Below are 25435 nucleotides of genomic sequence, written 5' to 3'. Positions count from 1 at the left end.
CTGGTAGGCTATTTGTGCGCGGCAGGGCAGCCAGAAAACAGGAGAAAAAAGCCTCTTGGCTCGAGCTCCGTTTTGCTGAGAAAGTTGCAAAGATGGGCTGGGAGGCAAACGTGGAACACAAAAGGGGGGAGGGAGTGCATTTTGGACACAAGGCATGAACTTGGGAGAGAGGAAGGGAGGGAAAGAGATGCTGAGATGGGGGATGGAATGGGTTTTTGGACACAGAAGGCATGGACTTGGGAGAGAGGAAGGGAGGGAAAGAGATGCTGAAGTGGGGGATGGAATGGGTTTTTGGACACAGAAGGCATGGACTTGGGAGAGAGGAAGGGAGGGAAAGAGATGCTGAGGTGGGGGAGGGAATGGGTTTTTGGACACAGAAAGCATGGACTTGGGAGAGAGGAAGGAAGTGAAAGAGATGCTGAGGTGGGGGAGGGAATGTGTTTTTAGACACAGAAGGCATGGACTTGGGAGAGAGGAAGGGAGGGAAAGAGATGGTTGTGTACACGGGGAATAGAAGAAAGGAGAATTTTTGGTCATAGGGAGGGAGTGAGGTACAGATAGTGGCATACCAAGGTGGGGGAGGGTGGGGGCGGTCCGCCCCTCCCCACGTTTACGTCCCAAGGGGGTGCACAGCTGGCCACCCTCCAGTGTTCTCCCTAGGCCGGCAAACTGCGGCTCTTTAGCCACTTGAGTGCCACCACCGCCATCGGGAACAGGCCGGCGCCAAGTTCTCCCTGTTTTTCCCTGTGGGGCCGACCAACTCTCACCACTCGCGTAAATTCTGACGTCAGAGAGGATGTTCTGGGCCAGCCAATCGCTGCCTGGCTGGCCTACAACGTCCTCTCCGATGTTAGAATTGACGTCGGGTGGCGAGAGTTGGTCAGCTCCACGGGGAAGAGAAGCAGGGTGAACTCGGCGCCGGCCTGTTCCCGATGGTGGCAGTGGCAGCCTATTCCCCAGTGGCATAGGCAGCATATCACAATTTGCACCATTGACAAGTACCAATGGAACTTCTGTAGATGTGTACTAAGTCAAGATTTCTCCAATGGTTTTATCTCTTCAATATGCAAACACTGGAGGAAAAGAAAATTCATCACAGATCTTCAAAATAGGCTGGTGTTTGCAGATAAATTTTTTTTTACCCTATTTCCGTTTACTAAAAAAGGAAATACTGCAATTAATCTATCCTCTTCTGTTTTGGCTTGATACTGTAACAGTAGATCTCTGCTAACAAATCTAGTCTGTAAACAGGCTTTTTTAGTTCAAAACTTTTTATTAAGACATAGTAACATAGTAGATGACGGCAGATAAAGACCCGAATGGTCCATCCAGTCTGCCCAACCTGATTCAATTTAAATTTTTTTTTTTTTCTTCTTAGCTATTTCTGGGCAAGAATCCAAAGCTTTACCCGGTACTGTGCTTGGGTTCCAACTGCCGAAATCTCTGTTAAGACTTACTCCAGCCCATCTACGCCCTCCCAGCCATTGAAGCCCTCCCCTGCCCATCCTCCACCAAACGGCCATACACAGACACAGACCATGCAAGTCTGCCCAGTAACTGGCCTAGTTCAATATTTAATATTATTTTCTGATGCTAAATCTTCTGTGTTCATCCCACGCTTCTTTGAACTCAGTCACAGTTTTACTCTCCACCACCTCTCCGGGAGCGCATTCCAGGCATCCACTACCCTCTCCGTAAAGTAGAATTTCCTAACATTGCCCCTGAATCTACCACCCCTCAACCTCAAATTATGTCCTCTGGTTTTACCATTTTCCTTTCTCTTGAAAATATTTTGTTCTACGTTAATACCCTTCAAGTATTTGAACGTCTGAATCATATCTCCCCTGTCTCTCCTTTCCTCTAGGGTATACATATTCAGGGCTTCCAGTCTCTCCTCATACGTCTTCTGGCGCAAGCCTCCTATCATTTTCGTTGCCCTCCTCTGGACCGCCTCAAGTCTTCTTACGTCTTTCGCCAGATACGGTCTCCAAAACTGAACACAATACTCCAAGTGGGGCCTCACCAATGACCTGTACAGGGGCGTCAACACCTTCTTCCTTCTACTGACTACGCCTCTCTTTATACAGCCCAGCATCCTTCTGGCAGCAGCCACTGCCTTGTCACACTGTTTTTTTCGCCTTTAGATCTTCGGACACTATAACCCCAAGGTCCCTCTCCCCGTCCGTGCATATCAGCTTCTCTCCTCCCAGCATATATGGTTCCTTCCTATTATTAATCCCCAAATGCATTACTCTGCATTTCTTTGCATTGAATTTTAGTTGCCAGGCATTAGACCATTCCTCTAACTTTTGCAGATCCTTTTTCATATTTTCCACTCCCTCTTCGGTGTCTACTCTGTTACAAATCTTGGTATCATCTGCAAAAAGGCACACTTTTCCTTCTAACCCTTCAGCAATGTCACTCACAAACATATTGAACAGGATTGGCCCCAGCACCGAACCCTGAGGGATTCCACTACTCACCTTTCCTTCCTTCGAGCGACTTCCATTAACCACCACCCTCTGGCGTCTGTCCGATAGCAAGTTTCTGACCCAGTTCACCACTTTGGGTCCTAACTTCATCCCTTCAAGTTTGTTCAACAGCCTCCTATGAAGAACTGTATCAAAGGCTTTGCTGAAATCCAAGTAAATTACATCTAGCATATGTCCTCGATCCAGCTCTCTGGTCACCCAATCAAAAAATTCAATCAGGTTCGTTTGGCACCTTTTGTAAAGCCATGCTGCCTCGGATCCTGTAACCCATTAGATTCAAGGAAGTACACTATCCTTTCTTTCAGCAACACTTCCATTATTTTTCCAACAATTGAAGTGAGGCTCACCGGCCTGTAGTTTCCTGCTTCATCCCTGTGACCACTTTTATGAATAGGGACCACATCCGCTCTCCTCCAATCCCCAGGAATTACTCCCGTCTCCAGAGATTTGTTGAACAAGTCTTTAATAGGACTCGCCAGAACCTCTCTGAGCTCCCTTAGTATCCTGGGATGGATCCCATCTGGTCCCATCGCTTTGTTCACCTTCAGTTTTTCAAGTTGCTCATAAACACCCTCCTCCGTGAACGGCGCAGAATCTACTCCATTTTCTCGTGTAACTTTGCCAGACAATCTCGGTCCTTCTCCAGGATTTTCTTCTGTAAACACAGAACAGAAGTATTTGTTTAGCACATTTGCTTTCTCCTCATCACTCTCCACATATTTGTTCCCAGCATCTTTTAGCCTAGGAATTCCATTTTTTATCTTCCTCCTTTCACTAATATATCTGAAAAAATTTTTATCTCCCTTTTTTACATTTTTAGCCATTTGTTCTTCCGCCTGTGCCTTCGCCAAACGTATCTCTCTCTTGGCTTCTTTCAGTTTCACCCTGTAGTCCTTTCTGCTCTCCTCTTCTTGGGTTTTTCGCCTTTATTTTCTCAGCCACTAGGTTGGAGAACCATATCGGTTTCCTTTTTCTCTTGTTTTTATTGATTTTCTTCACATAAAGGTCCGTAGCCATTTTTATCGCTCCTTTCAGCTTAGACCACTGTCTTTCCACTTCTCTTATGTCCTCCCATCCTAACAGCTCTTTCTTCAGGTACTTTCCCATTGCATTAAAGTCCGTACGTTTTTATAACAAATTATTTAGGACAGAAGAACATACATCTTGAACACTCTTACAATTATAATATTCATATCCAATGCAAGGGACACATTGCAATCTAGTTATAGCTATAACCGTCCCACCCTTTTCTCACCCATACAGAGAGTGCTCACAGAACCATACACATTCAGTCATACCTTTCAAACATTATTATTTTCCATATATTTCCATATATAGGTAACCGTATTTTATCAAATTTTACCTTTTTCCCCTCTTTTTTCCCATACAGCTGCTTCATATTTTCCAAATAGGCTTTTTTAAAAAAGATGAAATGAGATAGCCCTGTTCTTTGAATTTATTAAACCATTAAATCTGCTTGCTGTTTAAAATCTTCTAAACATATTCGTCTAATGAGTAAAAACTGGCTAACTGATAAACTTTGTTTCAGGTGGATTGGGTTAAAACTATCATAATGCAGATATGAGTTGCATACTGTAAGTTTCTGATGAAACACATGAACATCTAAAAAATCAACAGCAGGACCAGAGGGAAAAGCAGAGTATGCCAGGTCTTCAAACTAACCATACTTTATTAGCAACCAATGGTGTAACCCATGTAGAAATGCACCATATGACTCAACACAGGCCATGTTTCAGCTAAAAAGCCTACGTCAAGAATCCTGGTAAGTGACAGACCATAGAAATAAACAGTATTCATAAAAAGCAATGAAATGAAAGTAATCATGTTTCAAAACGTCACCAAAAAGACATCAAACTGAGGAGGCATCACTGAAAAAGCAACCAGAGTGTCTTGCTCCAAAATGTCACAGAAATACGCCAATCAAGCATCTACTAGTAACGTCATGATGTGAATGTGTTATGATGTGAATATTATGAAATGATTAAGTATGTGCTTGAAAATATCACAAAAGGGTGTCATCTTTTATGAAATGTGATAATAAATTGTAAATGATTATTTAGTAAATCTATCCATCCAAAAACCTGTTGTATCCACTCTGAGTGTCTGTCCAAATAAACAATATCAAAAAATAGATGGACTATTATGCTTGAAAGTGTTCCTTCCTTTAGTTATTGATCTTGCAACTTTTTATTCAACTGTCGTTCTAGTGGAGAAGGGATACCTCAAGTGTCTGGAGCTGTTAATGTCGTTAGAACTGGTCTTGTTAATACAGCCTTAATGCAAGCTATCATTGGCCCCTTTTGAATTCTCCTTTCCTATTGGTCAATAAAGTTAATTGTCGCTGATGCATTTTGACGCTTTACGTGCAATGCAGTTCTTTGAAATTCTTTGGCGTTTAAAATAAACCAGGATTTACTTTAACAATGGGCTGCTACGTTAATGTAAAATTATTAGACTCATTAAAGATTAAAATACAATAATTTAAGGATCAAAACAAAATAAAATAAAATAGCACACATAGTCACGCTGTACGTCAGTAGTTTTAAATTTTAGTGAGATTCCAACTAGGATGCTGTCACCACACAATAGGACTGTCGGCATAGCAGACTCACAACGAGCTAGCAAATGCTAAATGTGAAAACAGAAAATGGGGGTTAGTAAGTATTTTCCATAGTTCTTCCCCCCCCCCCCCCCCGAGACGCTTTATATATTTGACTTTCTTTGCTGTCAAAAGAACCATAGTGCTTCATTGGACGTAGGAGGGAGCTATACCACAGGAAAGTTGTCTGGGTCAGATGTCTGAGTTGGCTCGCTTTGAGCTCAGTCATTATACTCACTCTTTAAATCCTGAGATGCTGGCCTATAAGGCTTTATGGAAGGTGTTTCTGCAGTTACCTTTGGTCGCACGTTACATGGGGGGGGGGAGAGGGGGAGATTGAATGGGGTGTGTGGCTGTGGTGTGTCTGAATGTACGGCTGGTCGGTGTTGTGTGTAGTGCCAGGCAGCCCCCTGTTTGGGGAGCTGCTTCGGTTGGTTGTCTTCCCGTACAATAACATTTGAAAATGCTAGGGGTTGGCTGGGTACCATGGGATGACCTTTTTTTGTCTACCCTCCCCCTGTGGGAGGTTTTGGGGGCTTTGTACCTCTCCACACTTTTAGTGTTGCAAGAGCTGTCCGTATCTTGCCTCTCTGTACCAGCTATTTCCTAGCTTCAGCCTGACGGGAGAGTCTGGTTTCCCTCTGTTGCTCTACTGTAACTGTACCATCTCTGTAGATTTCCAAGGAGGGTGAAGTCCTTGTACAGTATATACCATGCTTTTTGTATTTCCATAATTCTAATATTTTAGTACATTGTGTTAAGATTAATAGTGAGGTTTTTTTTAAGTAAAACTAAACATAACATTACAATGTTTTACTTTAAAGTATTACGAGTATACAAAAATTAATGCGCTTTTCACAGGTCCTGTGCGTCCCGCTGATAGTGTTCCCTTTCATTTTCTTCCTTGACAGCATTAGCATTGGCCGTTAACAGATGTTATTCTCCTGAAGAAGCTCTATATAGAGTGAAATGGAGACGCTCTGTCGAGCATTTAAGCACTTCACAGAGCACTTGAGCACTTTTAAGCCACCGTTTGAGCATTCTAAAATCATACCATCAGCGGTTTCTATACGGTGGTTGAAGAAGATAAGTTAAGTACAAAAGTAAACTTACAATATACATCTTTTAAATATTATTGGCTAACACTATTAATTTGGAAATTTGATATATATAAGTAAAACTATAGACAATAGAAAGTAATAGCGAAGGAGAATTCAAAAGGGACCAATGATAGCTTGCATTCAGGCTGTATTGACAAGACCAGTTCTAACATCATTAACAGCTGCAGGCACTTGAGGTATCCCTTCTCCACTAGAACGACTGTTGAATACAAAGTTGCAAGATCAATAACTAAAGGAAGGAACACTTTCAAGAATAGTCCATCTATTTTTTTTATATAATAAGTAGTCGAAGACATTTTGAATCAAATGAACAATATATCATCCAAAAACCTCTTCCAAAAAATAATAGATTTTTTAAAAATGCAGATGAATATATTTGTTGTTCTTCAAATTTTGCCACAAATATGGTGGCCACTGAGGGGGCTAGTGAAGCCCCCATGGTCACTCTTTGCTTCTGTTCAAAAAAATTCTTTTGAAAAATGAAATAGTTATTGCGTATGACCAGAGTTGCTAATTCCATTAAAACTGAAGTAGAAATCCATTGAGGATCTTGCCTGGTTGATAGAATCTTCTGTATCATGCTTAAAGCAGCATCCTGAGGAATTTTAATATATAAAGAAACAGTATCTAACGAACGAGAACAAGAGGGCACTCTCTAAAGTTAAAAGGGGATAGATTCCGTACATACGTAAGGAAGTTCTTCTTCACCCAGAGGCTGTTATAGGGGAAAACACTCTCCAGGGATTCAAGACAAAGTTAGACAAGTTCCAGCTGAACTGGAACGTACGCAGGTAGGGCTGGTCTCAGTTAGGGCACTGGTCATTGACCTAAGGGCCACCGTGAGAGTGGACTGCTGGGCATGATGGACCACTGGTCTGACCCAGCAGCAGTAATTCTTATGTTCTTAACTAAAATCACGTAATCAGGGATTACAATATCGTGAATAAACCATAATAGATAAGTTGTGTCTTGTAAATATGATTTCATCTCCACAGCTTTCAGTTGTATAAACTGAGCTAAAGGTTCCAACACAGAATTCCTCATTGATACAATTAGTCTCCCTGGAGGATTGACCATATTCTTTTGAATTTTAGGAATTTTGCAGGCCCTGTGTACATTTCTGGCATCTACCTTTACCGGAGAAATGATTCTCTAACTGGTGTCATCACATGATTGAAATGTGATCAGCGCCGGTTGAGAATCCAGGCCCAAGTGTGCTTGAGCTAACTATAACCAGCGTTAACCAAAGAACATTTCTGCATGAAATTGCACTGTAACAATGACAAGTTGTAACCTGTAAACTGTATATTACATGTATTAGCATAAGATCACAATATGTGTCAAGTTAGGATAAAAACTTGTATTGAAAAAACTTGTACTGAAACTATGGCAAATTGTAGCCTGTTAACTGTATATTATATTGTACTTGTTAATCTGTAATCCGTTCTGAGCTCGTTGGTGAGAACGGGATAGAAAATGAATTAAATAAATATATCTTCAAAGAAGTGGGCTTTGAGTCTGGCCAGAGCCTGATGTATAGAGTCAGGCAGATTATTCCAGGCATACGGTGCAGCAAAGACGAAGGGATGGAGTCTGGAGCTGGCTGTAGAGGACAAGGGTACACGTAAATTCTGATTATTGCTAATTCACACTGATAATTGATTATTAGTGCCCAATTATTGGAGCTAGTTGGTACATTACTCAAATTGTGCACTCAAATTGGGCACATGTCCAAAATTACATGCATAATTTTGTGAACCATTAAGAAGCCCATCAGATTCATCTGGTGTGATATAACATTAGCTGAGCTGATGTCACCTGCTGGTAATATTTATTGAATGATGGTGTAGGTAAAAGGGGGGGAGGGGCAGAGGGGGAGGGGAATATATGAGGTGTTGTCAAGGTTCTGTAGAATAAGGATTGATAAGTTTATGAGGAGGTAAGAAAAGGTTAATAGGCAGAGCTTGTAAGAAAGAAAAATGATTAGGGAGGTTTCTAAGGTGATGGGGTGGAGTAGTCACGTGATTGGTTGGATGTTGTGGCAGGCTGGAGTGAGTTCTGTGAGGAAAGGAGAACAGTAGAGTAGTCTCTTCAGGAAAAGATTATCCCTCCCTCCCTCCCTCCCATTTGTGCTGGTGTTATGTTTTGTGTCAGTGTTGTGGGGTGTGGAGGGTACAGGTTATATGTCGACTTGGGTGGGTTTGGTGGAGCTTATGGGGTTGGGGGGAGGTGGTCGCAGCTTTGGATGGGGCGGAAAATGGGGTTTGGCCCAGTTGGATCTGGGAGATGAGCAGTTAATTAATAAATAAATAAATAAATGTAACACTCGTATGCGATACCGCTGCGAGGGGAAGCATGGCCTTGCGATCATGTTTTGGGGAATGTTATAAGTTTAAAGACTTAACGGGAGATAGTTTCGACACCGAATAGCTCCCGGGGGGGGGGGGGGTGAAATATGCATTGGGGGGTTTGTTGGTTTTTGGACACGGATAAAGCTGCGGCCAAATATTTATTCCAATAAAATTGACTTGTGTGATTATTGATTGATGGTGATTAGCTTTCAGTTGCAGGTGACAGGAATGCGAATGCTAATGTTATATAAAATCTGGGGGACTGTGTGCTAGGTTTCACTGTTAAGGACTAGTAATTGCAAAACCTGAAGCATTTTAGTAAAAGGGCCCTTCAGTGAAATTACTAAAATATTAGAACAGGATGTTTTATGTTTAAATCTTTTTATTCATTTTCACAGAAATGCAAACAAAGGCACAGAACGACAGTACACAGTATAAACTGTCATCCATTCCCCCCCCCCCCCCCCCCCATCCAACTAGGGAACAGAAACCCAAACAAGTGAGTCTAGTGACCTGGATGTAAACTAATTCGAAAGTCTACTGCGGGCAGCTGGTGTTAGTGTAGCACAGAAGGGTAACCAGCATTGAAGAAACAAAGTGCCCTTTTTTGACTCCATGATTGAGACAGCCTGGCGTTCAAAGCCGGCCAGCTGTAGGATGTTTTATTTAATATTTCTGCCATCCAAACAAAACAAAAACTCCTACCAGAAATATTTAGAACTACCAAGCACGTAAGCTACCAGGGCAGTGCTGCTTTCATAGCAAAACAAAAGAAAAAGCCTCAGTTATATAGGTGTGGGTGGGGGGGGGGGTAACCCTCTCCACCATCCATCATGGGCAGAAAAAACTTTTGTTGCTATAAGCAGGCACCCTCTGCAAAATATACTCATGTTTAAATCCAAATCAAGAGGAATAAAGCGTTTCTAATCCGCGTACAAAAAAGTAGCACGTGAAATTATCTGTCACAAGCCAGCCTATGATCGTTTCGTAGCCTAGATGCTACTTCCTCAGGGCCATACTCATGCAAATCCTCTGTGTCTCAAGAAGACTTTTTTGTGCGCAGATTAGAAACGCTTTATTCCTCTTGATTTGGATTTAAACATGAGCATATTTTGCAGAGAGTGCCTGCTTATAGCAATGAAAGTTTTTTCTGCCCATGATGGATGGTGGAGAGGGTTACCTCCCACCTATATAACTGAGGCTTTTTCTTTTGTTTTGCTATGAAAGCAGCACTGCCCTGGTAGCTTACGTGCTTGGTAGTTCTAAATATTTCTGGTGGGAGTTTTTGTTTTGTTTGGATGGTATTTATTACCCCCCCAGCCTCTTTTTTCAATATTATTGTAGGCCACAAGTATTATTTATTTCTGCTGCACTGTTGTTGTCCGTCTCCGGTTGTGTTTAGTACATTTCTTTCTTCTTTCCTGCTACAGTGTTTGACAGATTTTGAAATCAAGGCTCACTCCTTCAGTAGTTTGTCATTCTTGTGTGATTGATTATAGTCCGTTTAATGGGTCAACAGGATCAGAAATGGGTATATTCTGGCACCTGGAAGTGGCAACATGAAACATTTTCTCAAATGCAGGACCTAGATTGAGGTAAAGGAGCGGCAGTAGTTGCTAAAGTACCATTTCTTTTCTTTTCCCCACTTCTCTCCTCCTTGACGTCATATTTTTTCAATTAAAAAATGAAAAAGGTGCCATACAATGTGACCACCAGGTCCAGACCTCAACTAGCCACGCCCTCTGCAATCAGTCACAAACCCAATGAAAAGACAGCATTGCAAATATACTACTAGCCTGTAGAAAACCAATGCACCTCACCTAAATCACACAGACAAAGCACGGTATATTCTCTGCACCAAGTTCAGAATAAGTGGCTACAAATTATAAACTGAAATGAGGAAAGACTGAACTGAAAACTCCAGGAAGCCAGTCTGCAATGCAGTATAGCACTGAATATATAGCAACAGAAGTACTTTTTTCTCCTCTATCCAACATCTCCTTGCCTCCGCTGCTTCCTACATATGCCAACCCTGCTCGTTCTGTATTCTACATACCCTAGAAGCTGGAAACCACTGCAAGAGATAAAAACAGACACTGTGCCAAGGAATAAAATGCAGCTGCAGTTAGAGCTGCTATAACTGAATTATTATATTTATCTTCTTCCTACCCAGTGGGCCAGTTCGTCACAGATTACATCAGAATTTTTTTTTTTTAAAAGGATATAATTATATAACACTAAGGGAAGAGGAAGCATTGAGAGTGCCACTATGATTTGAGTGGCAGGCATATACTAGAAAAAAAGCCCCATTGTGTACCCTTTACCCCACTGTGTACCCTTTAAAGTGTGGCACATTTCTTGAGTGCACAGCAAAGGATAAATGAGCTCAGAGAGAAGATGATGAATCCCTGCTGAGCAGACAAATGCCAGACAGAGAGAAGGATTTGGGACAGACAGGTTTGGGAAGCCAGCATAACAGCCTTATTAGACTCCTTGGTACAACAGGGTGAGATCAAATCACATAGATTAATTAACAGAGACTTCCTTAGGGAGGAGCCTAAGGAAGTTCCTAGTTGGCCATTGTTTTGGCCAATCAAGAATTTCCTTAGGCTCCTCCCTAAGGAAGTCCCTGATTGGCTCAGACGTCTCAGACCCCTCCAAAGGGAGGAGCCTGAGGTGCCTGAGCCAATCAGGGCCTTAGGCCCCTCCCCATGTATCACATGATACACTGGGGAGGGGCCTAAGGCCCGCATTGTACAGGAGGAGGCCGGAGGAGCAGAAGGGTCTGACTTGGCACCCCTCCTGCTCCCGACTTAAAGGTACAGGGGAGGGAGACGACTAGGTTTTTTGGGGGGGATGGGAGAGGTATTTGTGGGCAGGAGCAAGTGGGCATCCCTTCTGCTATTTTTTTTCAAGGGGGGAGGGGTAGGTATTTGTGGGCAGGAGGGAGTGAGTATCCCTACTACCTTTTTCTATGGGGGAGAGGGGAGAGGGCTTTCATGGCAGGAGGAAATGGGCATCCCTCCTGCCATCTTTTTGGGGTTCGGGTGGGTTGCAGCAATTGTCGGTTACCGACAGGTCTACAGCAGTCGGATTTTAGGATCGTAAAACCCGATGGAAAATAGCCAAACAATGTAAGTGAATCAATCGCTTGGCTATTTTGCATGGAGTTTTACAAATTTGCATGGCCAGATCGGAAAATGGGCAATCAAGGGGGAAAACACACGGTGGGCCGTTTTGTGAATCAGGTCGGTTAGCAATGATTGTTGCTAAACCTGTGAAAACAGGTTTTTCGACGATCGCTGACTTTAGTGAATCGGGGCCCAGGAAATTATCTAGATAAGGTTGAAGCAGCAAAAAACTTTAATTATACCCAGATACTCAACACCAGTACTGAATATCTGAGTGTTGTGGGGTATAAAAAGACTGGTGACCGGCATTTTAAAAAATGCCAACTTCTAAAGCAGTGATCCACCAAGGGGGGGGGGGGGGTGCGGTCCACCCTGGGTGCAAACCATAAGCGGGTGCTCTGGTTTTGCACCCAGGGTTCCCCATGCTGCAGGTCCCAGTGTAGAAGTCGGATTTGGTAGATCCTCTGGATCTGCCACACTGCAGCTTAAAATCTTAGGCCATTAGCAGTATCAGTGAGCTAAACAAACACACTGCCTTCAGTGGCCCAGAAGTGATCCCTGTGCTTCAGCATCCTACCTCTGTGAGGACAGGAAGTTGGGTTAATGCTAAAAATATATTTTTCATGTGGGAGGTGTTCAAAAATGATTTGGTCCGGAGTGTCAAATAGGCTATGTACGTCACTATACAGAAGGTTTAATATTGGCCCATCTTATATTTTGCACTCTCAAAGAACCCCTAATTAGCTGAAAATGATCACCAAAACTGTTCAATTTATAAACACCTTAGAAGCCCCCCATCTATTTTTTAAAATATATTTTAGAAGTGCTTTGCATTATGCTGCATCAGAGTAGCTCAATAAAAACAAATTTAGAGGTCCTTTTACTAAGCCACAGTAAGTGCTACTGCACACGTACCACAGCTTAAAAGGGCTTACTGTGGGACGCACTCAGGCATTCTGCATAGTTAGAAACATAGAAACATGATGGCAGATAAAGACCAAATGGCCCATCTAGTCTGCCCATCCGCAGTAACCATTATCTGTTTCTCTCTCTGAGAGATCCCACATGCCTATCCCAATCAGTGCATCCACATTATCATGGGCTAGCACAGGATTACTGCTGGAGCCCTCACCACCTACAGAATAGGTGTCAGTGAGGGCAACCGCAGTAATCATGTTTAATGGATGCACACTTATTGTGAAATAGAAACACGCCATGCAGATATATAAGTCTAAATGGGGTCTAGACATAGTGAGGAAAAGGACCTCAAACACCCAAACAACGGGTCACTCCCCAAGTTTTACTAGGGTCATGAATATTATCATTGGCCCTAAAAAAAAACCTCACTCAGATTTTTTATTTAAATTTTTATAACATTTTTTAAAACTTTTGTATATACAGTATATACATATTTTTAACTTGGATCGTTCATACAGTCATGAACTGCAAAGAAGGAAACACTTAACTTAAATTCCCATCGGAGAATCTGCCGTTTCACACAAGTCTTTTTAAGGGTTTAGTGTTTCTTTGGCATTCAAACATATCCAAATTCACTGTCCAAAATTCAGACATTGTGAAGCATCATTCATTAACATTATAATATTCTTAGTCTTGTTAACCATCCCTTTTCTAATAATTCCTAGCATCCTGTTATCCTTATGTGTTCTCCCGGCGTGTTTCTATTTCTAGTATAGTTTGGTACGGGCAGTTCTTCAGCTTCTTTTAGTTTGTTTAGACGTGCAATTATTGTGACATTTATGCATGGCCATTAAAGGAACAAATGAAAAATCAGCCATTTTACTGCTCTGGCAAAAACGCATGGGAAACAGCCACATAAGGACTCGTTAAGATTGTTTTCCATCATCCAGCGCCTCTTACACGAACCTTTGCATGACACAGCACTTCACACAAAAGTTTATCATGGCAACATGCACTTTTGCAAGCTGACCTTGCAAAAGCACACTTTACATAAAAAGAAGCATGAAGCTGGTCTTTTTTTTATTGTTTCCGGGCAGTTTGTGCTCATTTTAATGCAAAGGGCACTTTGCTAAGTCACCTTTGTACTGCAGTATATGAGGCCCTAAGGCCCGGATTCTATGAACAGCGGCGGTGACGGTGGGTACCTAAGAAACAGCTGCTGATCGTGTGTCAATCATGCAACAGCACTGTTTATAGAATCACAGCTTTTGTTTTTCCTTTTGTATAGAATTTTCTGGACTCCAGTAAGATTACAAAAATTAGACAACACAAAATCTAATAGATGCTGGCACTGTCATCTTGAAGTGGGGACATTAGACCATCTCTTATTTCAATGTCCACTGATACTTAATTTTTGGAAATCAATTTGGGGGAAAATAAATTGTGTCCTAGGAGCCGCTATTCCATTGTCTTATGGGGCGATTCTATTTAGGACTTCGTTGATACCTAAAAGTCCCATAGATAGCAATAAAGACAGACATTATTATTATGACAGGTGTGGCCATACAATTAATTACTAGAAATTGGAAAAACTGGGACCGTCTCTAAATTTTACTTTTTGGTGGGAAACGCTCTGTTTATACAACCAATATGAAAGAATGTTAGCAGAGCAATCAGGAACGATAAAAATTTTAAAGAGATCTGGAGTCCATTAGACACATTTGTTAATCACTTTAAAGATTAATAATTTACCTAACAGATTTAGTTATCTTTACTCTTTTGCACGCACATCCAGGACGGGAAGGGAGGGAGGGTGTGGTTAATTGATTCATGTTTAATGCAAGTATATAAATGCTGTTTTTCTTTTGATAAAACAGTATATTTCTGTGTCTCGTTGGTCACGAATTTGGACTTGGAGATTAAAATGTACAATGTCAGCATCTATGAGACAAATGTGGTTATTTCTGTTACATAGGATTTTTTGGACCCCAGTTCGATTAAATAAATTAGATAGTTCTAAGTCTAATAGATGCTGGCACTGTCGTATTGATATAGGGACTTTGGATCATCTGCTATATTTTTGTCCTTTTATATTTATATTTTGGAAGTCAATATGGGGACAAATAAATCTTGTTCTGGACTCAAATGTTCCATTATCATATGAAACTATAATATGTGGAACGATACTACATGTGAAACCCACTTTAGATAAATATAAGAGCCGTCTTTTTATGATCATGATGGGCATAGCCATGCAATTGATAACGAGTAATTGGAAAAACCATGACAGATTATGTTACACATTTTGGTGGGTGAATGTATGCACTACATATAAATATGAAAGAATGAATGCAGAATGTAGGGGATTTAGTGGTGTATTTAATAAAGTTTGGAGCCCATTGACTAAATTTATGGAGGTATGATAATATTTCTTATATTCATTTCCTATACACATCCATGGGGGGAGGGAGGAAGGGAGGGAAATAAATACTTATGGTGACTTTTAGGTAGCTTTATGAATTATTTAAATCATATATTATGTTAATTTATATTATTTAATATATGAAATTTGAAATCTTGAATGATATATAAGTTGCCTATATAGATAATAGTGCATTGTATGTAATACCTACTGTTCTTTATTTGTTTGGCACTGTTTTAGTTTAAAAATCAATAAAGATTTATTAAAAAAAAATTTTTGAATGTTTACTGATTGCACCTGTTATATGCTTTATAAAATCAATAAAGAATTTTTTTTAAAAAAAAGAATCACGGCTTTGAGAAAGGTAGGTGCTGGAAATGTAAGCCAGGGTTTTCAAGGCCTACATTTCCGGCACCTACCTTTTATGTGAATTGTGGTTAACGCCACTTGCAGCAGTAGCCACGTCTACAGTAGCATTAGGCGTCGTAAAACACTTCTGTAGCCTGTTGTTTTAGGCACTGGTAGACACCTACTTTTTTGTAAAAATACACTTTATTCTTTTTTAAAACTGTGTTTTCTATTAAGTTAGGGGCCGGTAAGGTGTCTCATATAGAATATGGGCCTTAGTAACTCAATCTCTTCTCTTGGTGATTTTAATAGAGAACACAATCTTGGTAAATATTTATCTTAATATTGGTCATTTTCCCCATCCGGAATACATTGTATTATGCCCCTATTTTTTTCAGTTCTTTAAACAGAATTTTAAGCAGATTCCCCCCGCTTTTACTAAGATGCGCTAGCCGAATTAGCATGCGCAGCATGTGCTAAATGCTAACGCGTCCATAAAATATAAGGGATGTGTTAGCATTAAGCACGCACTAAATCGGCTGGCTCGCCTTAGTAAAATGACCCTTAGCAATGCAGAAAGATTCCCTGGTATTTGTTAAATCAACACCTTTGAATTTCATAAAAGATATGCAGCCATTATAAAGATATTAAAAAAAAAAAAAAGATATGCAGCCACTATAAAGATATTAAAAAAAAAAAAAGATATGCAGCCACTACAAAGATATTTTTTTTTAAAAAAGATATGCAGCCACTATAAAGATATTTAAAAAAAAAAAAAAAAAAGATATGCAGCCACTATAAAGATATTTTTTTAAAAAAAAGATATGCAGCCACTATAAAGATATTAAAAAAAAAGATATGCAGCCACTATAAAGATATTAAAAAAAAAAAAGATATGCAGCCACTATAAAGATATTTAAAAAAAATAAGATATGCAGCCACTATAAAGATATTTTTTTTAAAAAGATATGCAGCCACTATAAAGATATTTTAAAAAAAAGATGCAGCCACTATAAAGATATTAAAAAAAAAAAAGATATGCAGCCACTATAAAGATATTTTTTTTAAAAAGATATGCAGCCACTATAAAGATATTTAAAAAAAAAAAGAGATATGCAGCCACTATAAAGATATATATATAAAAAAAGATATGCAGCCACTGCTGCAGCTTCAGATGGCTGTCAGAAGGCCATCTTTGGTGGAGCTGGGAATATCTCTTTCAATAATTCATCGTCCTAGAGTATTCTCAGTTTTTCTAGCTCTGGAATCTATGTCACTACAAGGGGCTTTCTTTCTGTAGATTTCTTTTCTTTGTACTGCAATAGGGTTTCCCCTGGGTGAAGAGATTCCGGGTGTGGCACGAGAGATTCCAGAATTTTACTTTATTTTTCAAAATTCCCTTCATAAATATGCACTAGAATAGATGACATGTACATCACGTACGCAAGAGTCTGTCAATGTTATGAGCGTCTGTGTGTATAAAGATACAACCACCCAGACAAGCATAATTCTTTGACGTGATTGATCCTTGAAAACTAAAAACAAGTAATTTTAGTTTTAATTTTTTTATTTTTTATGCAGTAGGTATCCTAACTTGAGCTTTGTTACCATTTGGATCTTCTTATCTTTGCAAACTTGGATTTTCAGTTCTGACAAATTAATTTGAAAAAAGAGAACGACTGCAGATGATGGATGATGAAATGTGTGGTTGCTTGTCAACTATCAAGTCACGTTTTGAGTTAATTTGCCCTCAAAGCTAGTCTATCTACTTTAGTTTCACTGTTGTTACAATTACCCATACATAGCTTAAAGAGCTTTAAATAAATAACTCTGAATAATTAATTTTTTGTTGGTTTTTCAATTTTACACAATTTCAGTTATAATGTACCGTGAAAAAGATTCGCTCCGTATAGTGTGCCGGAGCTAAAAAAAATTTGAGAGACACTATCCTAGTCAGTCAAGACTGCATTGTAAATCTGTATCCTGTATTTGGATCCTTTATCTGTATCCTGTAACCTGTACATTGGTCCCCACCTAGACTTGTAGATAGGCGGGCTACAAATAATTTTAAATAAATAAATTTGGGGCTCCTTTTGCTAAGGTGCGTTAGGGCATTAACGCACGGAATAGCGCGTGCTGAATTGCCACGCGTGCTAGACCTTAACTCTAGCATTGAGCTGGCATTAGTTCTAGCCACGTAGCACACGGTAATATCCTGCGTGCACTAAAAATGCTAGCGCACCATAGTAAAAGGAGCCCTTGGTATTCTGTGTTATTCATGGAACTTCTTATTCTGGAATTCTTATTCTGGAATTCTGGAACTTGGAATTCATGGAATTTCTTATTCTGGAAATATTCTTTTTGTTAGTTTATTGCATTTTACTGTATACCACAGACATTTTTTTGATATGCAGTTTATCCGAAAAAAAAAGTGAAACTTGACCTGGCCATGGCTTGAAAACATCTCTCTTAGCAATTCCCCATTTTCCTTGGATTACTTTGTGGTGCAATTTGATTTACAGTTTAAGTGGTTTGTCCGTCAAAGTAAAAAAACAGCTGTGTTATTAAGGGACCTTAAGAATGTGTTCCTGGATGATATAAAGTCTAGGTTTACTGACTGGAATCTCAATTTTGATGGACTATGGATCATGCTGTGAATGAATGGAATAAGACTTTGATTAACTTGTTGAAGCATACTGCTCTTTTGAAAATGTTTGTGATCTATCTTCTAAAAAATGCCCACTAGTACCATGTCAGACTTTGCTTATTAAAACAGCAGAATGTCAGAGCACAGGTGATATATGAATCCAACCACGGCTACCTACCAGATGCAGAATGCAAACTGGAGACTACATATTGCAGGTTAGGGAAATAACTGGTGGTTGTTCGCTGATAGTTATCCCAAAGAGTTTTATAAAATGAAGGAAAAAGTGTTGAATAGTCCTACACATGAAACTCCAACACCCTATTTGAAGTCAGGATTTTGCTTTGTCTTTCAGAATTAAATTATCTGTAACCACATTAGGTTTTCAGCTGCGTACTTCCCCCACTACTATGAGAGGTTGCAAATGCAACTTTTTTCCTCTGGTTGCTAGTCATGTTGTCTCTGTCTTTGGCTTTGGGGATAACCAAGTCTCTATTACAGTTTTAAGAGGTTTGTTCACTTGGTAGACTATTGTCATTGCTTTGGATTCTTTGTACTTTTAATAATTTAGAACTACATTATGTTTCAAGGTCAAGAAAACTCAGTTTTCAGCCTGAGCCCTTCCAAGTTACTAAAGTTCCTGCTTGTAACAGCCTTAGCCCAGTTACTCAAACAAGAGTCACACAAAGGCTAACATGCAGTCTGTGGAGGTAGGAGAACACGCTTTTATTTACACAACATTAGGGGTCTGTTTTCCTCATAGACCTCCCCTCACAGAAACCTGCTGCTTTCCCAAAATACACTGCCCCCGCTCAGTTTAGTTTAGTCAGTCCAGAGTTCTGGGTGACCACTAGTGTAGCGAGAGTGAGAGGCGCCCGGGGTGGTGGTGTCCCTCCCCCGCCCTCGGATCCGCCCCCTGCTCCTTCCCTGACCCTATCTGCTGCACACGCCCCCTTCCTTTCCCCTGTACCTCTAATTGAAGTTGTTGCTCACGGTGGTCAACAATGTGCTCCTCACAACCCTGTCGCTCTCCCTCTGACATAACTTCCTATGCACGGTATCTGGAAGTGACATGATCGTGAGAGCTGACGGGGTTGTGAAAATCACATTATTCACCGCTGCAAACTTCAATTAGAGGTATGGGGGAAGGGAAAGGGTAGCGTGCATGGAGTGGAGGAATGGGAATAGGTGAGGGGTGGAGAGGAAGAAGGGAATTGGCTCACCCACCAACATGGCACTGAGGGTGGATTGCTCCCCCTTGCCCCCCCCCCCCCTCCTTACTATGTCACTATGGATGACAATCCTTCATGTTCAGCCAGGAGCACAGTTCTTGCAAGCCCTCCTCTGAGAGAGTTTTAAAATGCAGCCTTTTTACATATTCCTGTGTAAGCAAAGAATTTGGGATCTAACTAGATACATGGGACCTGGGTAGGTCACTGTTGGAAACAGGATACTGGGCTTGATAGACCTTCAATCTGTACCAGTATGTAAATTCTTATGTTCTTATGAGAGAAATCTCAGACTACTGGAGGGGGAGGGAAGGAGAGAGAGATAGCAGAGCAGGGAAGGGAAGGAGGAGAAAGAGGTAGGTAAGGGGGGAAGGGAACAGGGAGATGCAAGACCACAAAGGGGGAGGAGGAAAGGGAAGGAAGGGAGAGAGATGCTAGACTTTGGGAAGGAGAGGAGAAAGATTTCAGACCACTAGAGGGTGATAGAGAGGGAGGGGATTTTGCACATGGATGGAGAGGAAGGGGGGAAAGAGAGGGAGGAAATGGTGCACAGGGATGGGAGGGGTGGAGAAGGGAAGAGAGATGCAAGAAATGCTGTTTAAGAAAAAATAGGAATAGGGGAGAAGAAAGAGGGAAGAGATAGTACACATGGATGTAGGGGGAGGAGAGGGGAAGGGCAAAGAGAGGGAGGAGATGGTGCACATGGATAGATGGGAAGGGAAGACATGGAACAGTAGATAGAAACATAGAAACATGATGGCAGCTAGTCTGCCCATCCGCTGTAACCATTATCTCTTTCTCTCTCTGAGAAATCCCACATGCTTATCGAAGGCCCTTTTAAATTCAGACGTGGAGGGGCATAATAAAAAAAAAACCGTCTAAGTCCCATTTTGGCCTAAGTCCTTAAACGTTCAAAGCAGAAGCAGGGAAAGTGTCCATAACCAAAACAAACATCCTTGTTTTGATTATGACCTGCCTCTATTAAACGCCCAGATCACCACTACATCTACAAGTACACCCTCATGACGTCTACACTTTTTGGCCATAATGAATCAAAAAAACGCCTAAGCCCCAAACGTCCAACAGAAGGGCTTTTAGGCGAAGGAGGAGCCAGTCCTTCACCTAAAAGCTGGATTCTGTAACCAGTGTCTGTCAAAAACAACACTGGTTACAGAATCCACCCCAACCCCCCAACCCCCGACAACATCGGGGCAAGAGGGAGCCCAAACCCTCCTGCCCCGCGATCGCTAACCCCCTCGATTACGGTCGGGCAGGAGGGAACCCAAGCCCTCCTGCCCCGGGCACCCGTGGCACCCCCGACAACATCGGGGCAAGAGGGAGCCCAAGCCTTCTTGCCCCGGTGATCCCCCCACCTACACGAACGGGCTCTTAGATCCACTAGATAACAGGGATCATAGTAAGCATGGGGACTGGGTAAGGGGTGGGGGAGCATGCAGACCAAGAGCCATATTGGCGAGCTTTTGGCTTGAGGGGGGGGGGAATCTGTCATGTTTTGGGCTTGTACTCACATGTGGAGATGTCCAAGGGGCTGTGTTTTTGCTGGCATGGAAGGGGGGATTGTGTGATGTCAAGGGTTTGGGGTATCATGTGATGTGAGGGTGTCATGTTGAAATAGTTGGGAAGCTGCCATGAAGGTAGAAACATGATTGAGAGACTTCCAGTGCTGGGGTTGGAGAGCAGCAATTTTATAAATCTGCTTTCATGTCTATGAGGGGGTGGGGAGTACATTCCCCCCACCCCCTCCCAGGTCCAACTTTGTAAAATCACTGTTCCCGCAGGATGTAGGGAGGCATGAATGTGCAGCACTGCAACTATTTCACAAGAGGTTATACTTTTGGCAGAGCTTTGAGAAAAATCGTATGGGAATTCCACCTTTCCTGACTTGGGCATTTCACTTCACCTCTGCACATTTTTTCCAGAATACAGCCCTGTGTTGCTGTGCTATGTGGTTCGCTCCACTCCTTCTACATCGTTTTTGGATTATGATCTTCAGAAATTCTCAGTTTAGTGGGAGTCTGTTTTTTGTAATTACATTCCTTTAAAGACTGATTTATGTATTATGTCATATATTCTCTTTCTGTCTCTACGGGATAAAAGCTTATTAATTCAGGCCCTTAATCAGCGCTATATGCACAGTGAAAAGAAACCCATCACTATCCTGTATATCCCTGAAAACTGCAATTTATTATCACTCAGCTTTTCCTAACATTGATTATTATTGCCATCTTTAAATGTAAAATATTTCTAATATGACCTTGTACATGAAATATAAAGCAGAATATATTCCTTGGTGTACTTTTAAATCAAGTGACCTGCTAGATTACATGGACAGTAGCCTAAAAGAAGTTGATAAATGAAATGCATTTACACATAACTGCATATCAGAATGATTGGAAGCCTTTCATAGGTGCACTCTCAGACCTTGAAAGAGGATGACAGATTTGATGTGAATATATTTAAAATAGCCATTGACATGTAAAGCTTGCCAGTTTGGAAAGATGACAGCTGTCACTGATCTGAAATAGTAGCAATTTATAAATAGAAGGTTTTGGCACATACTGACAAGATATAATCATAGTATTTTATGTAGGTGTATTTTATGCCTGTTCACTTTTTATATTACTTGACTTGATAACTGTATAGCATATCTGTAGCTATCTCTATTTCAGTCATTAGGATTTATTCTGAAGGCTATTATTACTACTAGTACATTAAACCAAACTTTAAAAAAAAGCTTGTAACTGTCAGCATTATACGATGGTCCTTTAGATTTTTAAAATAAAGATTTTTCACTGGGTTTTATAAAGCTGCGGTAGGGTTTTCTACCACAGGTCGGTGAGGTAAATGAGTATCGGAGCGTTTACCTCGCTGGCCCGAGGTAAAAGCCTCTATCTCAGCTTTGTAAAAGGAGCCCTTTTTTATTATTTTACTTTTGATATAATAAGTTAATCACATGCAAAAATAACTAATCTATAAAACCTGCAGTGAAACAGGCATAAAGTAAATAGCTTAATTAACACAGAAGTGAGTAAATGGGTTAAAATAGAAGTAAAGATAAAATTCCAAAGATAACTTCCATTTTAACTTCAGTGCAGCAGAGGTAGAATTTAAGCTTAATACTGCACTGTAGGCTTTCCAGTCCAATTCTGAAAGTGCTGGGACTCCTTGAGGCAAGGAGACTCTACCTTCAGGACTTCTGAATCAAGGATACCTTGCTCCAGGACTCCCCCCCTCCCCCTCCCCGGCCACAAAGGCTCTGGCCCAAGACCCCTATGAGGATGAGACCTGCCGTGGGACCTCTGCTCCAATAAGAACATAAAAACATAAGAAGTTGCCACCACTGGGTCAGACCATTGATCCATCGCGCCCAGCGGTCTGCTCCCGTGGCGGCCCGTCAGGTCCATGACCTGTAATGTGGTTCCTGTCCCTTTCTGTAGCCTACCTCTTCTTTTATCTGTAACCCTCAATCCCCTTATCTTTTAGGAACTTATCTAAATCCTCTCTAGGATTCCTGAAACAGAAAAGTCCTAACCTGGGACTTCTAAGCCAGGGACACCCTACCTCAGAACCAGTCAGTCCCCAACATTGCATACATAACATGGGTTCGCAAGAGGCAGGCAAGGTGAGTCGGGGTAGAAGCAGGGCGGCAATCGGGGCAGAGAGCAGGAAAGTCGGGGCAGAGAGCAGGAGAATCAGGTCAGAAGCAGGGTGCTGATCGTGGTAGAGAGCAGGAGAGTCGGGGCAGAGAGCAGGAGATACAGTCGGAAAGGACATGAGCGACTGGTCCCCAGCAGTCGCTTGTTTCTTGATCGGCCAGCCCAGTCAGTGTTCCAGTGTTTTGTTAGTGAATCGCTGCCTGCCTACTTTGCATGCCATTTCCCCTCATTTGCATGCGCAGATCAGATCGGATTGGAGGATGATCGGCCACGAGGTCAGTGAATCGGGTCGGAGGAAAATTGGGTCACAAAGTGGTCAGGACAAGATCGGTGTCCTTAGTGAATCTAGCCTGCAGTTCTTTATCTAGCTTCATTTTAGTCTGTATATCACCTTGGCCTGTCTTATTAAAAACAGCAGTACAGTTCTCTCTAAATAAACTTAAAAAAAAAAAAATTACACAATAACTAGCTTTAAATGAACATTGTCAGATAAATAAAATGCATTCTTTTTAGAGACCATAGTTAGTAACATATTTTTATTCCCAACAGGTTGGTTGATAGTCATATTAAACTAACATCCATCATATTACGTTTATTTTTTTACTGACAATTGTAGGATAACCCTGGGATATAATTATGCATCACAGTAACAGACCTTCAAACACCACCTTATTAAGTTGTCCCGAATGAGTAATGGGTCCCTTTTCTAGGAAACTGCTGTACCTGTTTTAAGGGTATGTTAGGTATGTTATATATTTACTCATACTTCCCATTTAAGATTATTATGGTTTGACATACAGCTAAATGTTATTTATTAAGGCTGAGTCAAAATAGTGCATTTAAACTTAGATTCTAAGTTGTAATGTGCACTCTAATGTTTAACAGAATGATCCGTCCATCTAGGAAGTTTGCCAAAGGCATTCCATATGATAAAAACACCTATGAATCAATCCTATGATATAATATACATTATGCAATCAATATTCAGCTAACAGAGGCCAGTGGCTAGCTAAATTAGACCTGGATTTGTAATGCCAGGTACTAGTATTCAGTATCCAGATATGACTGATGATGTCATAGCTACTGGAACTTATACAGGTCCGAAGTGAATTATCAACTAGTACCAACATAAAAGGACCTGTCAGGTCCTCATAACTACCCCCCTCCTTTCCAGGTGCAATCAACTCCCAAGATCAGTTCTCCATCCATGAAGATGGCTCATGGTGGAAGTCATCTAAGTGGCAACTGCTTGTAAATGCAATGATATGTTCTTCTGAGCTAGTTATCTGTGGAATATGACAATTGGGGAAGGCAAGGATTCTTCCTGTCTGGTGGTGGGAGGGGTCTGTGACCTGACTGCATCAATGAATGTCTCGAGCATTCCAGCTTCCTGTTCATGGGAAGTTGGAAATACTCCTGAGGACCACCTCCCAGTGGCAGCTTCCCTCACTCTCTACCACTTCCCCATCCTGCCCGTGCCTGCCTTCAGAGCTCATCACATCGCATCCGTTCATGCTCAGAGGCCCTCCAGATCCGGCTCCAGACTCGGGGAAGAAAGAGATGAGGTTTTGTAGAAACGAGGCTGGGGGCAGAACGGGATGGGGCTGGGGCAGAATGGGCGGGGTCATATGTAACCCTACTCACTCCTATCTTTTTAAGCCCATATGTACCCTTTTAGGCTAGAATACTATAAAGGAAAATATTACTGAGCACCTAATTATAAGCACTTAGTTATAGGATTGCCATCTTACAGTTCTGGTTATAACTATGTGTATATTTAGTAGCATTCACAAAATGTATGGCACCATTGAATATATGAATACTTTAAAATGTCTACCTTAGTCATTCCAAATTATTCACCAAGACATAACAAGTTGACATACCAAGTGTTCAATATTGGGCTCGTGGTTTTGTTATTCTTATTTTTTAATTATATCTCCCTTAAAAAGCTGAAAGTCATTGGAAGAAAAACATTCCTGCTGTAAGCTAAAAATATTCAGTCCGTATTTAGCCTTCTGTGCAACCTTTGCAACCTTGCTGCAAAGTCTAACAGCCAGTGATTTAAAATATCATGAAAAAAGGCTTTAACTGGTGTGCAGCTCGTATACAGGAGTCATGCCACCAGTACAGGTTAATATGACAACTAGAAAGGTTCACTTCTGTTTTGTAGCTTCTTGGCAGCTCTATTCATGGGAAAAGGAAAGCAATCTCATATAAAACAAAATATGCCTTGGCAGATCCAAAGAAGTTTGAGTTGACTTACAGAATTTAATAAAGTTATCTTTCTGCTAGAGCAGGGGTATCAAATATCGGTCCTCGAGGGCCGCAATCCAGTCGGATTTTCAGGATTTCTCCAATGAATATGCATGAGATCTATTTGCATACACTGCTTTCACTGTATGCTAATAGATCTCATGCATAATCATTGGGGAAATCCTGGAAACCCAACTGGATTGCGGCCCTTGAGGACAGACATTTGACA

The sequence above is a fragment of the Geotrypetes seraphini genome, chromosome 3 (genome assembly GCF_902459505.1).
Source record: "Geotrypetes seraphini chromosome 3, aGeoSer1.1, whole genome shotgun sequence".
Lineage (NCBI taxonomy): Eukaryota > Metazoa > Chordata > Amphibia > Gymnophiona > Dermophiidae > Geotrypetes > Geotrypetes seraphini.
Note: the sequence above shows the minus strand (reverse complement) of the source record.